The sequence below is a fragment of the Typopeltis vanoorti genome, chromosome 5, assembly GCF_054136105.1.
Source record: "Typopeltis vanoorti isolate ZY-2024b chromosome 5, IOZ_Tvanoo_1.0, whole genome shotgun sequence".
Taxonomy (NCBI): domain Eukaryota; kingdom Metazoa; phylum Arthropoda; class Arachnida; order Uropygi; family Thelyphonidae; genus Typopeltis; species Typopeltis vanoorti.
In genome coordinates, this window is record NC_143553.1 from 159,298,757 (window position 1) to 159,322,107 (window position 23,351).

At 38.0% G+C, this 23,351-nt stretch overlaps 1 protein-coding gene across 1 annotated transcript in view; it reads right to left on the reverse strand.

Moving 5' to 3' along the window:
* The window catches only part of LOC150106997 (adenylate cyclase type 3-like), a 398,311-nt gene that overhangs the window by 47,210 nt on the left and 327,750 nt on the right, over window positions 1-23,351 (reverse strand). The window lies entirely within an intron of this gene.

A 23,351-nucleotide genomic window follows, 5' to 3' on the forward strand; every position in this document is an offset into this window, starting at 1 on the left:
TTCTCAGATTTGGTCCCCAGGATTTGAAGGGGGTAAATTAACTGTGGAAAGGGTACAAAAGCAGATAACAAAGATGGTTTCAGGACTGTACAATGATAGTTATGAGGATCGGGTGAGGGAATGTGAACGGCAGAGTTTGGTGGATAGAAGAAGGAGAGGCGATATGATTGAGACTTTTAAACTGTTGAGAGGTGGTTACAGGGTTGACACTGGGGAGTTCTTTCGCTTGGTTGAACAGCGGGAAGGAGTGATGACAAAAGGCCATCCCTGGAAGTTACGAAAGGAAACTGTGAGCAAGTGGGTGAGGAGTGGTTTCTTTGCATGGAGGGTGGTTGAACCATGGACTGCATTGCCTGATGGAGTGGTGAGAGCAAGAATGGTCAATGAGTTCAAGGAGTGATATGATAGACTCTTTGTGTTTCTTAGGGGGGGGGACCTCCCCTCGATGAGTCTTGATAGACTTTGTGTTTCTTAGGAAGGACCTCCCTCGATGAGTCTTTTGACTCCATGGAGGCCTGAATAATAATAATAATAATAATAAACAATAATAATTTTATTGTTTATACAATATCTCAGCCTGAAATTAACAAGCCATGATCAGCACATCAGTATAATCACAAGGTGAAATTAGAACGAAAGAATATTATTCCTTTTTTTTACAGAGTTTAGTTACATGCTAGAGTCCCACCATATAGTTGGTTAGAGAATAAGACGAGATTACAATTAAAACTAAAATTGAAATAAATTAATTTTGAAAATCAATAAAATAACACCATTAGATCAATAATTTCAGTTACATGACATTTAAAAAAAAGGGAGCAGGTTGGAGGGTATACTATTAATTGATATTTATGAGATGAGATTCTCCCAAATCTTGGCAATGGATAGACAGTCATTCTGATTTAAGTTTTGGCAGTGTAGATGTGTTTAAGCACTCTCTTTAAGCATCCGCTCAAACGTAACCTGATAACAATGTAAAAGGCAAGTATTTTGGACCAGAGGATATTGTGGCCAGTATCCACTCCATGCTTTGCCAGGACAGATTTGTCAGGATATTGTGATTGATACAAAACTGGTGTTCCTTTAGTCATTTTTCAACTGAACTTCCTGTTTGTCCAAAGTATGAGCAGAGGCAACCGCATTAAACCTGTTTAATACCGATGAAGGAAAGAGGTGCTGTTTATTCTTTCACAGATGATAACCAGGACGATATTTTGCTGATAGAGAAGAATGTAGGAACTAAATTGTATCTTTTCAGGATCTTTTCAATTACCTCCAGAATGCTCACAAGAGATTGAATTTGGAGTCACTATACAGGTTCAGGATTCTTAAGGATAGGCTTGTAAGTGTTCAGGATGCATTTAGTTATAGGCTTGTTAATGTCCAGATGCATTTAGTTAGGCTTGTAAGTGTTCAGGATGTGTTTAAAAGCATCTGGACAGTTACTATCAACAAAATCTCCTCCTGGTTACCATCCATGAAAATTAAAAAGGCAAATCTCTCCCTCCATGGTGTTTAAGATAAAATAGGTTCAGTGTGATTGCCTCCACTTATACTTTGGATAAACAGGATGTTTGATTGATAAATGACATCAGTCTGATATCAACAACAGTAAACCTGTAAAATCTGTCCTTGTGCAGGAGTAGATACTAGCCACAATGTTTTTTGGTCCAATTCTCACCATTTACATCAGTGCTGGTTTAAGTTTGAGCAGTTGTTTAAAGATAGAGAGTGCTGAAGCACTTCGGTACCATCCAAACTTAAATTGGAATGGCTGTCTATCCATTTCCAAAATTTGGAATAGCATCTCATGCTCATGAATGGCAAGCAATAATGTGCTTTCCAACCCCAGTATTTTTTTAACATAATTTCATCAAAATTATTTTAGTTATCTAATGTTGTTATTTCAAAGTTAATTTACTTTAAGTTTAGTTTTAACTGTAATATTCTTTTGTTCTGGTTTTTACCTTTGTGATCATGCTAATACACTGATGATGGCTTGTTAAATTTAACCTGAAATATTCCCAGTAATAAAATTATCATTCTTTATTCTTGTGAATATGTGTTTCTGATAATTCATCATTAAATAAATGTAGTTTAGGAGATAAACAAGAAAGAAACTTTTTGGGTTTAGTAAAATGCACATGTAGAGTATGAAGAAGTTTGGTTCTACTGTTTTTAGATATCTCCTTAGATATTCTCTCTCTCTCTCTCTCTCACACACACACACACACACACACACATGCACGCACGCTCACACACACACGCACACACGCACACACACACACACACACAGTGTTGAAAATACTGGTTAGAAATAGAATACAGGATTGAGTTGATAGACATAAAATTATCTATCATGGTCAGCATGGGTTTGTGAAGGGCAGGTTTTTAGCAATCTGCTTTTGTTTCATATTCTTGGTCTTTGCAAAAGCATTTGTTAGATTACCACATGATAAGTTGGTGTACAAGTTGTAGAGGATAGGAATAGATAGTATATCAGTTAGATGGATCAGAGATTAGTTCTCTGAAAGATACCAGCAAGTTGTGTATAATGGAGCGGTGTGTCAGAAAAGGAAGGTGACCAGTGGCATGCCTCAGGGTTCTGTTCTTGGGCCACTACTGTTTAACTTATTTGTTAATGATATTTCATGTGGATTGACTGGGGATCTTCAAATGTTTGCCAATGATTCATAGTTAGGTAGAATTATTAGAAATAGTGCTGATGTTAATGCTGTACAAGATTTGAATATACTTTTAGCTTGGACAAATGAGTAGGGTGGCAGTTTTAATATTAATAAATGCACTTTGGGATACAAAGATATAAGGCTAAGTACTGTATTATTGGAGCTGTACTTCAGGAGATATATTAGATTCAGGATCTTAGAGTGATGGTAGACAGTGGGCTGAAATTCCAAGGGAACATCGCAAGTGTTGCAAAGACTGCACATCATATTGCTGCTATGATAAAAAGTGTGTTGATGTAGGGATAAGAAGATGGTGGTGCCTCTATACAAGGCACTAATCAGACCAAATATGGACTATTGTGCTCATATTTGGTCACATTTCATTATGATGTGGAAACACTAGAGAAGGTACAAAGATGAATAACCAAAGTGATCAGAACTCTGGAGTGTTAGTTATGAAGAGTGTTTGAGAGAATGTGGATTATAGAGGTTGGGGGATAGGAGGAAAAGAGGAGATATGATAGAGTCCTTCAAGTTAATTAAGAGATTCTATCAGATTAATACAGAAGAAATTATAAAAATAGTAGATGTTAAGATGGGAAGAATGAGAGGCCATCCCTGGAAGTTTTATAAAGATGTGGTGGAGAAGGGGGATGACGAGTAGATTTTTTAAGTGGAGAGTTGTTAGTGAGTGGAATGCATTGCCTGAGTACAGGAAGTGTAAATAACTTGAATGCTCATTATGATAGACATGTTGCTGGTGGAGTGGGCCTCCCATGATGAGTCTGTTGACTCCATGGAGTTTACCAAAATAATAATAATAATATGTATCTGGATATCAGATTGGTCAACTGGATTCAAGATTGGCTGTCTGATAGGTATCAGAGAGTTGTGTATGGTGGAGCAGTTTCCAGGAGGCAGAGGGTTACAAGTGGGGTCCCACAGGGCTCAGTACTAGGACCTATATTGTTTAACCTTTATATCAATGACATAGCCAGTGGATATTCAGTTGTTTGCGGATGATGCGAAGCTGGGAAGGATTATTAGTAATAGTGCAGATGTGGTAGCCCTGCAAGAGGATTTAAATAAGCTAGATAGATGGGTAAATGAATGGGGATGCCAGTTTAATTCAGCAAAATGTAAGGTCTTGAGGTTTGGGAAACATCGATGGGATGCTGCATACTCTATGGGAGGAGTTATTATTATTTTTTTATTATTATTATTATTCAGGCCTCCAATTATATTGGAGGCCTGAATTAGGAAGTAGGGAGTCTCCCCTACTTCCTCCAGTTATACTGGAGGAAGTAGGGGAGACAAGAGATCTGGTTGATGATTGATAGAAACCTGAAGTTTAGGGGACATATTGCAAAGGTGGTGAAGGTAACACAGAGGATTGCTGCTATTATGAGAAGGACACTGACCTGCAGAGATAAGAGGGTTATCATTCCATTGTATAAGTCTCTGATCAGACCACACTTGGACTATTGTTCTCAGATTTTGTCCCCAGGATTTGAAGGGGATAAATTAACTGTGGAAAGGATACAAAGACGGATGACAAAAATGGTTTCAGGACTGTACAAGGATAGTTATGAGGATCGGCTGAGAGAATGTGGACTGCAGAGTTTGGTGGATAGAAGAAGGAGAGGTGATATGATTGAGACTTTTAAACTGTTGAGAGGTGGTTACAGGGTTGACACTGGGGAGTTCTTTCGCTTGGTTGATCTGCGGGATGGAGTGATGAGGCCATCCCTGGAAGTTACGAAAGGAAACTGTGAGCAAGAGGGTAAGGAGTGGTTTCTTTGTGTGGAGGGTGGTTGAGCCCTGGAATGCATTGCCTGATGGAGTGGTGGGAGCGAGAACGGTCAGTGAGTTTAAAGAGTGGTATGATAGACTTTGTGTTTCTCAGGGGGGGGGACCTCCCCCCGATAAGTCTTGACAGACTTTATATCTTAGGAAGGACCTCCCTCGATGAGTCTTTTGACTCCTTGGAGGCCTGAATAATAATAATAATAATAATAATAATAATAATAGTCCTCAGGGATCTGTTTTAGGGCCATTACTATTTAACTTGTATATTAATGATATTGGCGAAGATTTGGATGGAGATATTCAGTTGTTTGCAGATTATGCAAAGTTGGAATGAACCATAAAGAGTAGTGAAGATGTTGTGGCCTTGCAAGAAGACTTGAATAAATTGAGTGATTGGGCAAGCAAATGGGGATGCGAGTTCAATGTTGCAAAATATAAGGTTTTGAAATTTGAAAAACAAAGGTGGGATGCAGAATTTATGCTTGGTGAAAATATATTGTTGGAAGTAGAGGAAATAAGAGATCTGGGGGTGATAGTGGATAAGGATCTAAAATTTAGGGGACACATCGCCAAAATTGTGAAGACAACACAAAGACTTCTGGGAATGATGCGGAGGACACTGACGTGTAGAAGTAGGGAGATTCTTGTTCCATTGTATAAGGCTTTGATTAGGCCACACATGGACTATTGTGCCCAGATTTGGTCACCTGGTTTTCAGAAGGATGAAGAGATGTTGGAAAGGGTCCAAAGGTGAATGACTAAGGTAGTTTCTGACCTCTGGAATGTCGAGTATGAGGAAAGATTGAAAAGATGTAATTTGCAGAGTCTAGTGGACAGGAGGAAGAGGGAAGATATGATAGAGACCTACAAGTTGGTAAGGGGTTGTTATAGGATCAATGGTGGAGAAGTTCTACAGAGAATAGTGGGAGATCAGGGGAGAACCAGAGGTCATCCCTGGAAACTGTATAAAGAGGGTGTAAGTAGGGGGAGAGGCAGGTTTTTTTCGTGCAGAGTTGTGAGTGATTGGAATGCCTTGCCTGAGAGTGTGGTGTCTGCAAGGAGTTTGAATGTGTTTAAGACGTGGTATGATGAGATGTGTGTGAGATAAAAGGACCTCCTAGATGAGTCTTTGACTCCATGAGGTCTTGTTTAATAATAATAATTAATAATAATAGTCTGAGACCAGGCCAACAACATGCTGAAATTCAGCCCAAACCAGTAGCTGACTGGAAAAAACAACAACTCTGCTCTTTGGGTAGGTAAAAACTGTATCAAATTAATAGAAGCTACACTGAGGGAGATACTCAGAGCTGAATCAATAATCTCCATATATGAGTAGTGAGATTGTATGTCACCATTTTATTAAAATACTTTAGATGAGAGACATCATCATCATCCAATTCCTGACATATACCCTCAAAGGGTGTACAGGATATGATAGTGCTACATGAAAAATTTACATCATTACCAACTTCCTGTCTACAATTTTCCTCCAAATCAATCTGTTAGCTTATATTTCTATCTTCTGAGGAATTTTTTACTGTATCAACCCACCTATAGCTTGGTCTTCCTCTGGGTCTTTTTCCTGCTGACCTGGCAGAAAACACTTGTTTTGCTAATCTTAACTTGCCCATATCACTGGAGATTAGCTGCTCTGTTAATGCACTCCTGGATGATGCCGACAATGTCAAGTTCTTTCCTAATATCCCTGTTTTTAATATGATATTGCCATTAATGCCATCTGTTCATGCCCCTAATCTTTCTCAGGACTCTTATATCTGTGGTCTCTAGTCTTTGGTCAAGTGTTTTACTTCTGACCCAGCTCTCAGATCCATAGGTTAAAATTTGTTTGAACAATTTAGCGTTTTGACTAATTTCTCTCTTATTCCATATAAATTTGCTTGGTTGGTTCAGTGCCATTGCATGTAAAATTGCAAGGGCTGGATGTTGATAGTGCATGGGAGGTGGTTAAGGAGCGTTTGCAGGAGGTAATGGCTGACTGTATACCTAGAGTCCGAATAGTAAATCAACTAGGGGTTAAATGGATGAATAACACCATTAAGCTTGAGCTGCAAAAAAAAAGAAAGAACTGTAGAAGGAATTTAAGGAGAAAAGTGACCTGCAGGCACACGAACAGTATAAGATGCAAGCCAGAAGGGTAACAATTGTGGAAAGAAAAGCAAAAGCGGATTATGAAAGGGAATTAGCCACACAAGCTAAAGATAATCCCAAATAGTTTTTTCGATATGTTGCAAATAAAAGAAAAAATGTGTATGGCAGAATGATTTTAAGGAATGCCGATGCTAGGGAGGTAACCGAATCAGTTGATATAGTGGAATTACTGAGCGAGCACTTTGCAAGAGTATATCATCCAGGTGGTGATATTGCAGGAATGAAGGAACCAACAGCTCATACGGGAATTGTGGTGAATGAAGTGGAGGTGAATAGTCTATTACAAAACCTTAATGTGAATACATCTGTGGGATTGGATAGCATACCAGCTCATGTCGCACGTGAAGTGGCTAAAGAATTGTCAGTGCCCTTGACCATTTTGTTTAATTTGAGTCTCGGGTCTGGGTTAGTCCCGAGTGGGTGGAAAGAGGGGAAAATAGTTCCACTGCATAAAGGAGGTTCCAAGACTGCTGTTGCAAATTACCGACCGATCAAAATTACTGTGAATGAGTTCAAGGTGAATGTTTCTCCATTCACAATGCAGTGTTTTGAATAGCTTTTCTCTTGGCACCTTGTCATATACCTTTTCCAAACATACAAAACTTAAATACAGATCTTTGTTATATTTCCATGATTTCTCAACTATTTGTCATAAAGTGAAAATCTGATCCTGAAAGTCTCTATTTGGCCTGAATCCAGAGGTATGATAGATACTGTGTGAATGTTGAATATTTCTTCTTGACATGATGTTTGGGCCTCCCTCAATGAGTCTAAGGACTCCTTGGAGTTGCCAGTAATAATAATAATAATAATAATTTATTCAGTTGACTTCCTACCATACCAGATTTGTTGATTCTGTTGTCTATTTCCATATTTAATTTGCCACCTTCACTAAAAATCATGCCTAAGAAGCTGAAATATTTTACTTGTTCTATAGGTTCACCATTCACAATTCAGTTGATATTTCAATGCTTCTGCCTATTTTCATTCTCTTTGTCTTGTTATTGCTGACCTTCATACCATATCTGTTACAACTGTTAAACAGTTACTCAATTTAGTAAGGGAATTTTGCAGATTTGTACCGAATTTATTTAGAAGTATAATATCATCTGCATAAAGCAAAGACCTGAGATTAACATCACCAACTTTGAAATCAGGTTTAGTACCACTTTTCTTCATAATTTGATCCACATAGATAATGAATAACAGAGGGGACCAATGTACATCTTTGTCTGATACGATTTAACATTAAATCATCTTCCTGTACTTTCTTCAATTCTAACTGCCAACTTACAATTCAAATAAAGACAAAGTATTGCTTGACATAATACCCCATTGACACCAGCAAAACAGCAGTGTTTTGAATAGCTTCTCTCTTGGCACCTTGTCATATACCTTTACCAAACATACAAAACTTAAATACATATCTTTGTTATATTCCCATTATTTCTCAACTATTTGTCGTAAAGTGAAAATCTGATCCTGACAGTCTCTATTTGGCCTGAATCCAGCTTCTTCTTCATCAAGATTCCCTTCTATAATCCTTCACAACCACCGTTCAGTATTATTATTATTATTATTATTATTATTATTATTATTTGGGTTTCCATGGAGTCAAAAGACTCATCGTGGGAGGTCCTTCCTAAGAAACACAAAGTTTATCAAGACTCATCGAGGGGAGGCCCCCCTAAGAAACACAAAGTCTATCATACCACTCCTTGAACTCATTGACCATTCTCGCTCTCACCACTCCATCAGGCATTTGGTTCAACCACCCTCCATGTAAAGAAACCACTGTTCATCCTCTTGCTCACAGTTTCCTTTCGTAACTTCCAGGGGTGGCCTCTTGTCATCACTCCTTTCCGCTGTTCAACCAAGCGAAAGAACTCCCCACTGTCAAAACTGTAACCACCTCTCAACAGTTTAAAAGTCTCAATCATATCACCTCTCCTTCTTCTATCCACCAAACTCTGCAGTCCACATTCTCTCAGCCAATCCTCATAACAATCATTGTACAGTCCTGAAACCATCTTTGTTATCCACCTTTGTACCCTTTCCACAGTAAATTTATCCCCTTCAAATCCTGAGGACCAAATCTGAGAACAATAGTCCAAGTGTGGCCTGATCAGGGTCTTATACAACAGAATGATAACTGTTTTATCTCTTATAATCACCAGCCTTATAATTCCACATATGCTTCCATTTATTTATACTCCTGCATGTCTATTCATCTTCCAAGTCAAAACCATATGGTCACTCTCTCCTACTGGTGGGAGAGATGTCATCTCCGTTATTATCAACTCTTCTGATTCTATAACCAAATCCAAAACTCTTGAACCTCTTGTTCCCTCTATTACATGTTGCCTAAGACATTTGTCCCTCAATTCTAGAAATTCCATTCCCTTATTGTCTACATGCATCTTCCTCTCCTCAGTTTATACTACTGTAGTTAAAATCTCCCATAACAATCATTCTTCTTGCACTTGACAAACTCAACTGTCTAAACATTTCCTGGTTCCCACCCTCTGTACTCCTGGGTCTGTAGCAACACCACACTAAATATCCTGTCTTGCCCATCTCTACCTCACACTACGCTTTCAAAATCATTAGTGCCATTGCCTTCCAAAGTCTCCACTCTTAGAGGACATAGGTCATCACTTATCTTAAGCAGTACTCCACCACCACCACGTTTTCCCTTTCTATCCTGCCAAAAAATGCTTTAGCCACCGACTTCTATTCCTGTTATTATATCCTCTTCTGTCAACCACGTCTCAGTGATCCCAATAATTTTTGGCCAGGCTGATGCTATCTGTGCCACCAATTCTTCTCCCTTATTCCGGATACTACTGGCATTAGTATATAGCATATAAATGCCATTGTCTCTATACCCAGCATTATCCTCTCTAGACTCCACTGAGCTCAGTGTTACCTGATGTCGTTCCCCTTCTCCCAAGTACCCATTCCCACAAGAGATCACCCCTGCTACCATCCTCTCTGAGACACACTTACTTTTTCAGAACAGCAATCTCTCCAGATGCCTATGTCCTTCCTCATTCAAATGTAAGTGGTCTCTTGCATACAATTCCTCTCTGTCCTCAAACACACTCCAAGCATCCACATATTCCAGTCCTCTCATATCACACATTCTAGCTATTATGTCATTCAATATTACCACTCTTCTGCTCAGTTCGTCATTATCATACCTAGGCAACACACACACTATCTTTCCTCTCTGTGTCTTCTTTCGTACCACCTCAAGCAAGAATCTCATATCTCTCACTGCCCTATTTACACCACCACTCAAGTCATTTGCTCCCACCATCACAATCATCTCATCCACCCTTTCACCTCTCTTAACTGCCAAAGCCACCCTTTCTATCTTTTCTCCTGGCAAACACTCCTCACGCATCCTATCTTGAACACCACGGATCATTGAGACCCCATACATTATTCATGTATATACTTGCATACATCTTACGAGGAATACTCAGTAGAGAAATACCTCTGTAGTACTCATATTCAGTTTTATTTCCCTTTTTATATATGGGTACTATGAGAGCTCTGCTCTAATGACCAGAATTCGTCCCTCTGTCCAGGCCTTCTGACCTGTGCAGTGCAGCCACTGTAAGACTTTTATACCTCCATACTTGAGCATTTCTGGTCAAATATCATCTACTCCTACTGCCTTTCCAAATTTCAGGCTTTTGATGGCTTTTTCTATTTCAAGTATGGATATGTATTCCTGACTGCATACCTATTGAGTATTTTTTACCACTGTTCTGTCATCAATGCTTGCTTCATTTAGCAATTTTTTTTGAAGTAATTAATTATTCCATATTTCAAGGATATCTATTTCTCCCATTTTCATGTCACCTTTATCATCTCTAATTCCTTTCAACACTCTCCTCCATTTCTGAGTTTCTTCAACAACCTTCAGAATATCTTGCCACCTTCTTGATATTTATTTTATATGTTCTTACAAAAGTCTTCCCATGACTTTTTAGCTAGTTTTACACGGTGTTTAGGTTTCTTACATTTGTTTCTATTCTCTAAAAGCAGAATCTGACTCATTTGCCAGGAACCTTTGATATGCTTACTTCTTTGCTTTCACGTCCTCTTTAATTTCCTGTGACCACCATGAAGTTCTGATTTTTCTATCCTTGCAGACAATCTCACCACATGCTTCTCTGGCTGAATCAATCAGTGTTTTCTTCAGGGCTTGCCACTGTATCTCCAAGGTTTGGTTCCTGTTCTCAAATTCTTTCATTTTTTCTTGAATGTTGTGTGCATATTTTAGTCCACATCTGAGAGCTGCTCAACTTTTATTCGCTTTAAAACTTTCTTGTATGCCCTTCTTTTCAATATGAAATTCAATTTTATCCTGCTCAAGACTAAATGGTCTAAAATATCAATATCAACAATATCATAGTCAATGAGACTTTTCTTATTCCTTGACTCTTCTCTCCATGTGAATTGTGCACATTTTTATGTTGGAATATTGTGTTAGTAATAACCAGTCCATGTCCTGGGCAGAAATCCAACAGGTGTTTGCCATTTTTATTAGTTTTGCTCTTTTCTACAAGTTTTCCCAAAATATTTTTGTATGTCTGACAATCATTTCCTACTCTGCTATTTAGATCCCCAACAAGGACCAACTTTTCCTCCTTCATTGTGTCAGTTGCTTTCTCTAAAGCCTCAAAAAATTCCTCCACTTCTACCTTAGTAGAACCTTTATTGGGACCAGGTCCAGAGGAAGCTGGCATGCAGAGCATGCAGGCACCGCCACTAAGCGGGCGCCGCTGCCAGTGCATGGTTAATAAGTTCATTTTTAGGAAACAAAATTTTTATCATAAAAACAAAAAATTCTTAGAATGATCAATATTAAAATAAATATGGCCGGATACACCAAATAAAAATTTAAAAAAAATTGTATATTGCCACCTCTTTAATCAGCCGGCTGTTTACAATTTTGCAGTGAGAGCAGGATAAACTTGCCTACAGAATGTTGTGTCTACTGCAGTCTATCTAAAGTGAAACGGTGAACGGTTTTTATGCACAGAAACAAATTTTCGTACAAAACATTTGTTGCTAGTTAGCCAGTCATATGGTATGCATCTCAGTAGGCTACTGACAGCAGAGGAGTGCGGACTATTATTTCATCTCTGTGTCATGTCGTGTAATAATTTCTTGTGGGTATAAAATAGAAATGGAATCAAAAATTTAAAAAAAAGTTATCCGGTGCACAAAATCGTAAGCGTCATGCTGCGATAGAAGCAGTTATTAAGAAACAAACTGAGGCTCTTAATAAATTTGTTAAAATATTAAAATATTCTGATGCAGATTGTAACCAACTCGATACATCAGAAATCAGAGTTGAAGAACCGTGCATATCATCCAGTTTGTATGAAAGTACTATTGCAACTGAACAAGATAATAAGATGCATGATTTAAGTGAAAAACAGTTAGGAGAAATTTAGTTGTAGTTGACCACGAAACTAACACATTGTTAGTCTCTATAAATTTAGAAGATCCAGGTGAATGGGGAAATATTGATGAAAAATTATGAGTTGTTTTTATTGAAATGGGGCCTGTTCAAAAGAAAAATATAATATATCCCAGAGATACATAGGTCATAAATTTGGCGACACGTATTATAATAGAAAAAAGGAAAACGGGGAGCTCGTGCCAAGAACATGGCTCATTAATTCCGAAACTTTAAATTCTGTTTTTTGCTTTTGTTGCAAATGTTTTGCACCTACTGAATCAAGTAGTCTTGTAGAAGGTTATAACGATTGGAGAAATTTAAGTAAAGTTTGCATAGACATGAGACTAGTTTAACTCACATGAAAAATTTCTTAAAATGGAAGGAACTTGATAAAAATTTAATAATCAAAACTACTATTGATTGCCAGACTCAAAGCATGTATGAAATGGAAAAGAAACATTGGACGAGTGTTTTAGAACGCTTGATTGAAATTATAAAATTCCTTGGTAGCTGATAAATTATATGAAAGGAATAACGGCAATTTTTTAAAATTAGTCGAACTGTTTGCGAAGTTTGATCTCGTTATGGAAAAATCATGTTGAAAGGGCCCTACATCGAAACAATAGAGAACACTATTAAAGTAAAAAACAGACAAAAGGAAATATTGGAAACTTTAAGTAACGCAATCAGGGATACAATTTTATTATCAATTCAAAAATCTAAATATTATTCCATAATTTTATTATTCCATAATTTTAGACTGCACACGTGATGCAAGTAAAACAGAACAAATGACCATTATTATTCGCTTTGTTTCCTGTGACAATGGAATTGTCAAGATCTGGAAAAATGTTTTAGGTTTTGTAGATATATCAGATTCCACAGGACGTGGTTTATATGCAACAATAATGGAACAACTGGAAAAATGGAACATCCCCATTGAAGACATCCGAAGTCAAGGGTATGACAATGCGGCAAATATGAACGGGGAAAAAAAATGGGCTCCAAAATTTGCTTTTGAACAAAAATCCTCGAGCGTTTTATGTGCCATTTGCTGCTCATACTCTAAATTTAATCATTAACGATTCAGCCAAAGTGAATGCAGATACAATTAGTTACTTTGCAATTATTCAAGAATTATACAATTTCTTTTCATTCTCTTACAAACAGTGGGCAATCCTTTTAAAGTTCGTAAAAAATTTAACATTGAAACAGCCATCAGAAACGCGATGGGAAAGTAAAATTAATGCAATCTGCCCTCTATGATATCAGTTAGGAGAAATTTACAATGCACTTTTTGAAATTTTAAATAATGAAAATTTTAATACAGGAACTCACTATGAAGCACAAACATTATGTGCTAAAATAAAGGACTATAAATTTATTTGTTCTCGAATAACTTGGCATGATTTACTTAACAGAATAAACCTGTGAGTAAAATGCTTCAAGACAAAAATATGAACATTACACTTGCTTTATAATCTGTCGAAAACTTAAAAATATTCTTACAAGAGTATCGATCAGATACAAATTTTAAAGAAGTTCTAAAAGAGGTGGATGGAGTTAGGAGGTAGATGGAGAACAAGAATTTAAAACTGGTACGGAAGTTCGACGATGAAAGAAGACACGACAATTTGACTACGAGATCAGCGAGCAGTAAACGTTCCTTTTCCAAGTTGAAATTTATTAAAACCTACTTAAGAGCAAGTATGTCACATAAAAGGCTTGCTAATTTGGAGTTAATAGCTACTGAAAATGATATATGTGTGGAATTAGACATTAAGACCATTATTTCTAATTTTGTGAATATGAAATCAAAAACCCTGAAATTTTAATTTAAAAAATTTCAAGTATATTTATGTAATTCTGTAAAGATGTTATTTTTTGAATACTTATAGTAAATGTTCTAATTATTTCTGAATTCTTTTCTTATTTTCCCATCTATCTTGAGTTTCTTTTATTTTCCTAAAAGATAGTTCCACTTATAAAAATTATTAAAAAAATTTTACAAGTTACTAAGAATTTACTAACTTGTAAAATGAAAGAATTTTTTAAACTTTAGTTCAAATAAATTTTAACTTTAATTAAAATTCATTTTAATTTTGTTAGCGATTTGGGTCGGTGAGAAGGTCTGAATATAATTCCTGTATCATTATATTCAATGATTAAAGTGAATTGGCTTTGTCAATATTTGCATTAACTTTTAAGAATTTTTTGAATATTCGGGTTTTTAATGATTATCCTGCCTAGTCAACACCTCCGGTTCTTTACATTTAGCGAACCAACGTGTGGCTGTTCTGTCAAAATTTATTTAATAAATTTCAAATAATTTAAATTTTTATTATTGTGAAAGAACCACACAAGCCCGGATCATTACAGGGGCACTTAGATAGAAATTGATGTGGGTGCCAAAGACCCTAGCGCCAGTTCTGTTTGGGACCATAGGCAAATAAGTCTCATTGTCCAGTTCCTCATTCTCATATTTGCCCACATCACTCTACTTGAGACTGCCTGCCATTCAAGAAGATCGGCCTCGTATTTAGTGTTGATTACTATGGCTACTCCTCTTTTCCTTGACTGTCATTGCAGAGACATTTGAAACATTTTTTTTTACTTAGTTACTTAGTTGAGAAGAAATTACATTCTTGTTTTAATCCATGGACCCAAGTATGGGCAAGCAAACATTTGCAAGTGAAGTATCTTCATGATTGGGCTACTTGTATATAGAGACTTTGACCCCATTTTTGCTTTATCTGTTTGCCATTTTTAAAATGGACACTTGATATTTGTCTTCAGTTTAGTAAATAACTAAACCTGATGGAGCCAAGTCCTTGTGGAAAGGTTGTTCCAGAAGTTTAAATCCAATCTGTTCAACAGCCATTGAAGTAAACAAACTTGTGGAACATCCTTCATAAAGTCTTGATTTGGTTCCATTGGACTTAGTTATTATTAAATTGAAGATATGTATCGAGGCTATCCATTTTAAAATGACATAAGTGAGCAGAAGTGAAAAAAAGATTCTAAAAGAGTTTCCCTACATCATCATCATTATTATTATTAAGAGAGACCTCCAAGGAGTGTCAAAGACTCAGTCCACAGTCTACAAATTCTCAATCTGTCTTCATAATCAGTATTCCACAATCCTGATATCATTTTTAACACTCTCCTTTGCACTCTCTCTCTCCAATATACCAGAATCACAACGGAAACCAGACCTGTGCACAATAGTCCAAGTGAGGTCGTATCAAGGCTTTGTAAAGAGGCAAATTTAAAAATGTTTGTGAATGTTTGTTTCAGCATTCCAACTATCTTTTGAGTTGTATTTGCAATCTTTGCTACATGGCCCCTAAACTTTAACTTCCTATCTACTAACACTCCAAGATCCCTAGCCTCATCAGTTTCTTCTAGCATAATCTCACCAATATAATAAGACATTGAATAGCTAATCATGCAGAACTGGATGACTTTACATTTACTGACATTGAACTGACACACATTTTCCCATGTCCATAATTCCAGCCTATTCAAATCATTGTGCAAGTACTGCATATTAGCAGAATTCAGGTAAGTAGGGCAATGCTGCATATCAGCAGCATTGTTCTACCTACCCCTGATTACCCTACCTATCTTTGCGTCATCAGCAAATACTGTATGTCGCTTGTCAAATCCTTCTGAATATCATTACTGTACATCGAATAACAGTGGACCAAGCACAGATCCTTGTGGTACACCACTTGTTACCTTAAATCTTGCAGACCATCATCTGCCATATATCACTTTTTGATATCTGTCAGTCAGCCATCCTCTTATCCATGCCAATATTCTATAACCCAAACCCATATTCTCCAATTTATGCAACAGTCTACCAGGATATATTCTGTCAAAAGCCTTAGCAAAATCCAGAAGTATCATGGGTATCCATTCCCCTTGTCTAGTTCAATGATAGCATTGCTATAGAATGTGAGCAAGTTGCTAAAACATGACCTTCCCTTAGTAAACCCATGTTGTTCATTGCAAAGTAGAGATTCAGCGTCAATCCATTTCTGAATGCAAGCCCTAACCAATTTTTTCAAAATCTTCATCACGACTCCTGAGATACTATTGGTCAATAGTTGAATACATCAGTCTTTGCACTATCCTTGTGCAATGGAATTACCATAACATTCCTTCCATTCCTGCAGAATCTTCCCAGTTCTGAGACTCATATTAAACAGTCTGGTCAAAGGAATAGCCAGTTCAGCTGAACACGCTTTTAGCACATGTGCTGATATCCCACCAGTCCCTATTGCTGAATTCTTATTCAATTTATGCAACAGTGCTAATACCTCGTTCTCATACACCTGCATTTCTTCATCCTGTGAAGAGGTAGCAGTGAACTCAATGTTACGTACACCAGGTTGATAGCTTTTAACAAAATGGGCACTCATTAGCTGAACAACCTCTTCTGCATCTGTAACCTTCATGCCATCTGGATTTAGAAGAGTTATTCTTTCATATTCTTGTGGAAAGGCTTAGACGTTGGTTATGCATTTTTAGTAAATAGCTTAAGGAAATTACAACGTATACTAGGATATACATCAAAATTAATTTTAATACACTTCCAATATTTCGACAACATCACATTGCCATTTTCACAGGAACTTAAAAACAAGACACGTGCACACAAGCACAACAAACAGTAAATGAGGACGAAGCAGAAAGCTATTCTTTCTCCTAAAAGTCCTGAGAGTGCCCCCTAGCGGGCAATGTTGGTATTCTTGGGTGATTGAGCTGAAGGCCTCTTGATGTAGGTTTCCCAAATTTGGGGCAGTCTCATGCAACCAAATTTGTTGCAGTTCAGAGTGTTTCTTAGGGCTGAAGCTGATTCCATGAAAAGCCTTTCGTATTTGAATTTACTACGGTGTATTATCGTGGCTTTCTTCCACCGTATTCTATGGCGGGTATCCAGCACATGGTCTGCAAGACCAGAGTGGCTGTATTGGTGAAACCGGATGTAGTCCTTGTGTTCTGAAATTCTGATATTAGCTGTCCTGCCTGTTTGGCCAAAGTAGGACAGCTTACAGCTGCAAGGGACCTGGTATACACCAGGTAGGTCTAGGGGGGGGGGGGGGGGAGGTTGGTCTTTAGTAGAGTGGATAAGGGATGCCAATTTTTATATGGGCTGTAACAAGACGTTAAGTCATGTTTTTTTAGGATTTTTGTAATTTTTTCCGAGGTGCCTCGGATATAGGGTATGGTGATGGATTTCATATTCATTCTTTCTTTTACTTGCATCATATCAATAGAATTCTTGTGGGTTGTCTTTAGCATGCAGAGCCAGTTTCTTTTCATACTCAGATTCTGCTTTCTGTACAATGTTTCTGTACACCTTTCTGTAAAAAGTTGTTACTATTCTAGCCTGTTACTTATAACATTCATAAAGGACATCATCCTTATGCACATGGTATTCCTTCCACATCGTCATTTTCTTACAAATCTCGTGCTTAATAAGATTACACATCCATGTGACTCCTATCCTATTTATTCTTCGAACTCTCAGGACACATTCTGATATCACATCATTTAGGTATTGTTTAAATGCCTCCCATGCACTGTCGATATTCTTTCCATCTAGCAACCGATCACATTCCACTGAACTCGGTACACTCCTCAGTTGGTCATAATTTTCCTGCTTTGTAGTTCAGCATGTAATCTTTTCTGAATGGAACATTCATAAATTTAGTCACTTCCCAAGTGAGTACCACATGATCACTGTCACCAACCGGAGGCAGAATAGGTACATCTTTAACTGAAACATCCACTGATACTACAAATACATTATTATTAAGGGAAGGGCTAAGGACAGCTCCATAACAGGCTACTAGACTTAATACATAAAAAGGAAGAAGAATAATAATTAAGGGAACTGAATTTTTGGGCATCTTGAGAACCAACTGTCTTAGGCAGCATGTCCTGAGGGAACACAAGCATCAAGAGTTTTGGACTTAGTCATAGCATCAGAGGATTCGATTATGACTGAGATGTAGTACTTGCCTCTAGTTGGTGAATGTGACCATGTAGTTCTTATTTGGAGGATGAACAGGCATGCAAAAGTAACAGGCAAGTCAGTAGGAATTTATGTTGAATTATGAGGGGGGGGGAGGCTGAAAAATTCTGATAAACACCTAGAACAAAAATGATATTAAAGAAACTAATATAACCACAACAAAGCACATATCTTAAAACTGTTTAACTCAGATGTTTCATCAAATTACAATAATTTGTTTTTTTCTTATATATTACAAAACATGTCAGAGGTTTGAAGAAATTCAAAGACACAAAGGGGTGCAGGCTGTCATCAAGTTTTTCGTGCTGCAAGAAAAGTCTGCAACTGAGATTTACCAAACTTTGTGACTTCGTGTGAGACTTTACGGGACTCTGTCCCTGCAAATCCAACAGTTGCCAGGTGGGTGGCCAAGTTTCAAACTAGGCATCCTGAGACAACAGATGCTCCCAGGTCAGAAAGATCTTCCACAGCAATCACATCTGAAAACATTTATGCAGTACTTGCCATGATCTCCTTGATGACAGACAAATACCAGCCAAAAACATTGCAAAGACTCTGGAGATATCAGGGAACAAGTTGAGGGGACATTATCCACCAACATCTGGATATGTAGAAGCTCTCTATGAAGTGGGTCCTCAAATGTTTTAATGCCGACCAAAAGAGAGAATGTGTGTTGCCATCTCAAGGGATTTTGGATCATTTTGAGAAATTAGGTGCAAATTTTTTGGCTTATATCATATTGTGACTGTTAATGAAACATGGCTTTATCACTATGACCTAGAGACACAACAACAGTCAATGGAGTGGAGACACAAAGGTTCTCCACAGCCAAAGAAGTTCCAAACCCAAAAGTCAGCAGGGAAGATTCTTGCCATTGTCTTTTGTGATATGGATGGTGCAATCCTTCCCAAGTACCTCAAAAATGGTGAAACTGTTACAGTTTATTCAACAGTTCTGAAGGAGGTACAGAAGGAAAAATGCCACAGGAAACTGAGCAGGTGTGTTGCTTTTGCAGGACAATGCACCTGCACTTGTCCTGCAAAACACTTCCACTCCTGGGAAAGTGCCTCAGGAGTGGAAGGAGGACAAAATAGTGTGATTGTATAAGAGTAGTGGTAGAACAGAGGCATCAAACTACAGACCAGTTTGTATTTCTTTTGTAGTGGTTCAGAATTTGGAGAAATTTATGAGAGCTTTTTGAAGTTTTTTCCATTTGGTTATAATATAATTAAGGATGCCAAGAAATTATATTCTTCATTTAGTCCTTTATCCAAGTGTAAACAAACAAAGCTTATGCATGAAGTAACTTCACAACTGGGCAACTTGTATATAGAGGCTAATGAATTCACGTCACTTGCCTTAGTATCCCATAATGCAAAGCACATATCTTTACAGACATGTATAATGCTATGCATTATGGGAAGAACCACTACCCAGACTGGTTTTGATGTTTATTGAGGTCTAACCAGTGGGAGCCAGATCCAGAATTAGTACCAAGGAAGCAGGACGTAGGACATATGGCACAAAGGGTGAAGCTTGACACTTTTTATATTCCCTGTTGTCTGTTTCGGGAGCAGTGACGGGAGAGATTTGTGAGCTATTTTAGCTTGCCCTGAGTAGCCAGGAGTGGTTACACGTCGTTGAGTGTTAGGATGGCTTTTGGTCTTTTATGTTTCCAGTGGTCATTACTGTCATAATTTCCGGCTTGTTGTATTAGTTGGTTTGGATGCGTAGATGTCTTCATAAAGAAATTTTCTGCTAGGGAGCACAGTAGTGGAGAGATGTAGGGGATATTTATGTCCCGGTGAATCTGGGCGTTCCTGATGAACCACGGGGCATCCAGGATCATTCGCAGGCACTTGTTCTGTAGTCTTTGCAGCTTGAGGATGTTTGTCTTGGAGGTATGGCTCCAGGCTGGGGAGGCGTATATAATTGTGGAACGGATCACTGTCTTGTAGAGTAGAAATTTGTTTCTTGTGTTTAGTTTGCTATGTCTGTTGATCAAGGGATACAGCTGAGCGATAACCTTTGAAGCTTTGGTGCATGTGCTCTTGATGTGGCTGTTGAAGCATAATCGTTTGTCGAGGAGTATTCCGAGGTATTTAGTTTCAGTTTTCCAGGGAATTTTTGAATTGAACAGGGTGATGTCTCCTTTGGGGGGGATGCTCGTCTTCTTGTGAAGAGTATTGATGTGCTTTTCTGGGAGTTTAATTGTAGTCACCAGTCTGTAAACCATTTTTCTAGATTCAGGATGGTGTCTTGTAGTTTTTTGGTTACGAGATGAGGTTGGCAGGACCTGGCTAGTATAGCCGTGTCATCTGCATAAAGGGCGATGGTGGATGTGAGAGGATTTTGAGGGATGTCTGCTATGTAGATGTTGAACAGGATCGGGGCTAGCAGTGATCCTTGAGGAACTCCAGCCAAGATTTTCCGTTGTGTTGAGACTGTTTCATTTATTTTCACTTGCATCTTCCTGTTTGTGAGGTATGATTTAATCAGATGTATCATGTTTAGTGGAAGGTTTGCGATGATAAGTTTGTAGAGGAGGCATGCCAGATCTTATCGAAGACCTTTGAGATGTCTAGGAAGACAACTCCGATGTGCTGATTCCAATTGAATCCTGTGGTGATGTATTCTACCAGTCTAATGGATCTGTTGGGTGGTGTGGTTTTGACAGAAGCCAAATTGTTCTTGTGGAATGATATTTAGTTGGTTGACATGATCTTGGAGTCTGATGAGGATGATTTTCTCAGCTATTTTTCCCAAGTTGGATAGCAAGCTGATAGGATGGTAGATGTGCTATGGCTTTGCGTGGTAGTGCCTTGATGACTTTGTTAGTGATGCCATCGGGACCTGGGGCTTTTTTGCTCTAGAGGTGGTTGATAATGCCGATTATTTCGGTAGGCTTAATAGGGCTTAGATTGTCATCGGGATGATTTACTGTGAGTCTGACTTTACGATGGATCTTGTATATGTGGCTGATGTTTAGGTTCTTATATGCAGGACTGCATTGTTTCTCTAGGTTTCTTGCTATGGCTTCAGCTTTGTCAGCATCTGCATATGCTAGGTGCTGTTCTGCTTGGAGAGGGGGGGGGGAGATTTGCGATTGTTCCTGAGGTTGTTTAGGAATTTCCATATGAAATGATCTTCTGTGGAGATGAGCCTGTTTTCCCATTGTTGATTCCTGTGGTTCTGGAGAGCTTCTCGGACAGATTTGTTTAATCTGTTGAGAGCTGTTTTGTCCTGGGGAGCACGTGTGTTGTGGTATCTTTTCTTTTGTCTGTTTTTTTTCCTTATAAAGTCCATGATTTCTTCTGGTTTTGTTTGTGGGTAATCATGGATGCTGTGGCTGCTGTTATGGCTTTATTGATTTGATTGGTGAGGTTCTTTATTGCCATGTCTATTTCTTCCTTGGCTTTTATGTGGGGAACCGGACCAATGTGTTCTGGTAGCACTTTTCTAAGTTTCTCCCAGACAATGGAGGTTTTTTTGTGGGGGGGGGGTGGAGGTGACTGGTCTTTGATCCCTAAGTGAAGTAGGAATGGGTTGTGATCTGATGATAATTCGTTCAGTGCTTGAAGGCTGTACTGGTTTTGATATTGTGCAGGATATCAGCTGTACCAATTGGGCTGTGGTAGGTCCTGTTACGATGGCGTTGTTTAATCTGTGTAGCTGAAGAGGATACACCCATTTTTATTTGTGGTTCTGCTGTTCCAGGAGGGATGTTTGGAGTTTAAGTCCCCGGCGACGATGATGGATTAATTTATACCCAGGACAGCATCCAAGTCAGAAAATAGCAGGGTCTTAGCAGGGGAGTTGTAGGTGGCATAGATTTTAAGTCTTTCAGTTGAGTTTGCATAGACTTCGACACTGGTGAATTCTAGATTGGAAGTAATACCAAGGTTAAAGTAATGCAGAAGTTATATTTCTATATACAAGTAGCCAAAAGGTGTCACACTTTATTACTAAAATACTCTGGTTTAGAGATAGATGTTGAAAGTTTTTCCACTTTGTTATACTATAAATTAAAGATGCAAAGAAATAATATTCTTGGTTTTAATCCTTTATCCATGGCTACTTGTATATGGAAATATGACTTCTGCATTACTTCAACCTTGGTATCACTTCTGGATCTGGCTCCTACTGATGAGACTTCAATGAAGGTCAAAACTGGTCTGGGTAATGACCCTTCCCATAATGTATAGCATTATACATGTCTGTAAGGATATGTACTTTGCATTGTGGGATACTAAAGCAAGTGATGTGAAGTCATTAGTCTCTATATATGAGTTGCCCAGTCATGAAGTTACTTCATGTGCAAACTATGTTTGCTTACATTTGGTTTGCTTACATATAATTCCTTGATATCTTTAATTTATGAGAGATTGTATACAAAATAGCATAGATGAGGGTAATAAGTCAGCATAGATTTGTTAAAGGTGCGCTTGTTTCAGTTACCTGCTTGCATTTTATAATAAAGTAATAATAATATTCATATTGGGTTTCCTTCCCTTTCTCCCCATCTCTTTGGGGGAGCAGGTTGAGCCCTCCTAATGAGAGGTTAAGTATATATTTTTTATGACTGTAGATCCATGTGTATTCATGGAGCTGGTTTGCCAGTTCTGAGGGACAAAAAGATCCGAGTTTCCATGTAGGAAAAACCCTCTACCTCCATATGAGACCAGCTAACTCATCTTTAGTCGAAAGAGATCAGATAAAAGTTCCTCATGTTATAGATGGAAATTGAATGCAGTTCTTTCTGGCCAAAGTGCTTCGTCTATACAAAGTGAGCTACGGAGGCTCTAATAAAGTAATGACAGCAGTTGATGAGGGAAGGGCACAGACTACACATTTTGGATTTTGCAATGCCATTTGAGAGAGTGCCACATAAGTTGATATTTAAGTTGCAACACATTAAGTTAGATATCAGATTAGTGAGCCGGATTGGAAATTGGCTACCTGATAGATATCAGGCGTGTGGAAAAGCAGTATCTTTTGCATGATACTGCTTCTTCACTTGATACTGCTTTTCCACACAAGTCTGATATCTAATAGATATCAGAGTTGTGTAGAAAACTCTGAATTCACATCATTCACATCCACTTGTGAATGACTTCACAAGTGGAGTTCCATAGGATCAGTACCGGAATCG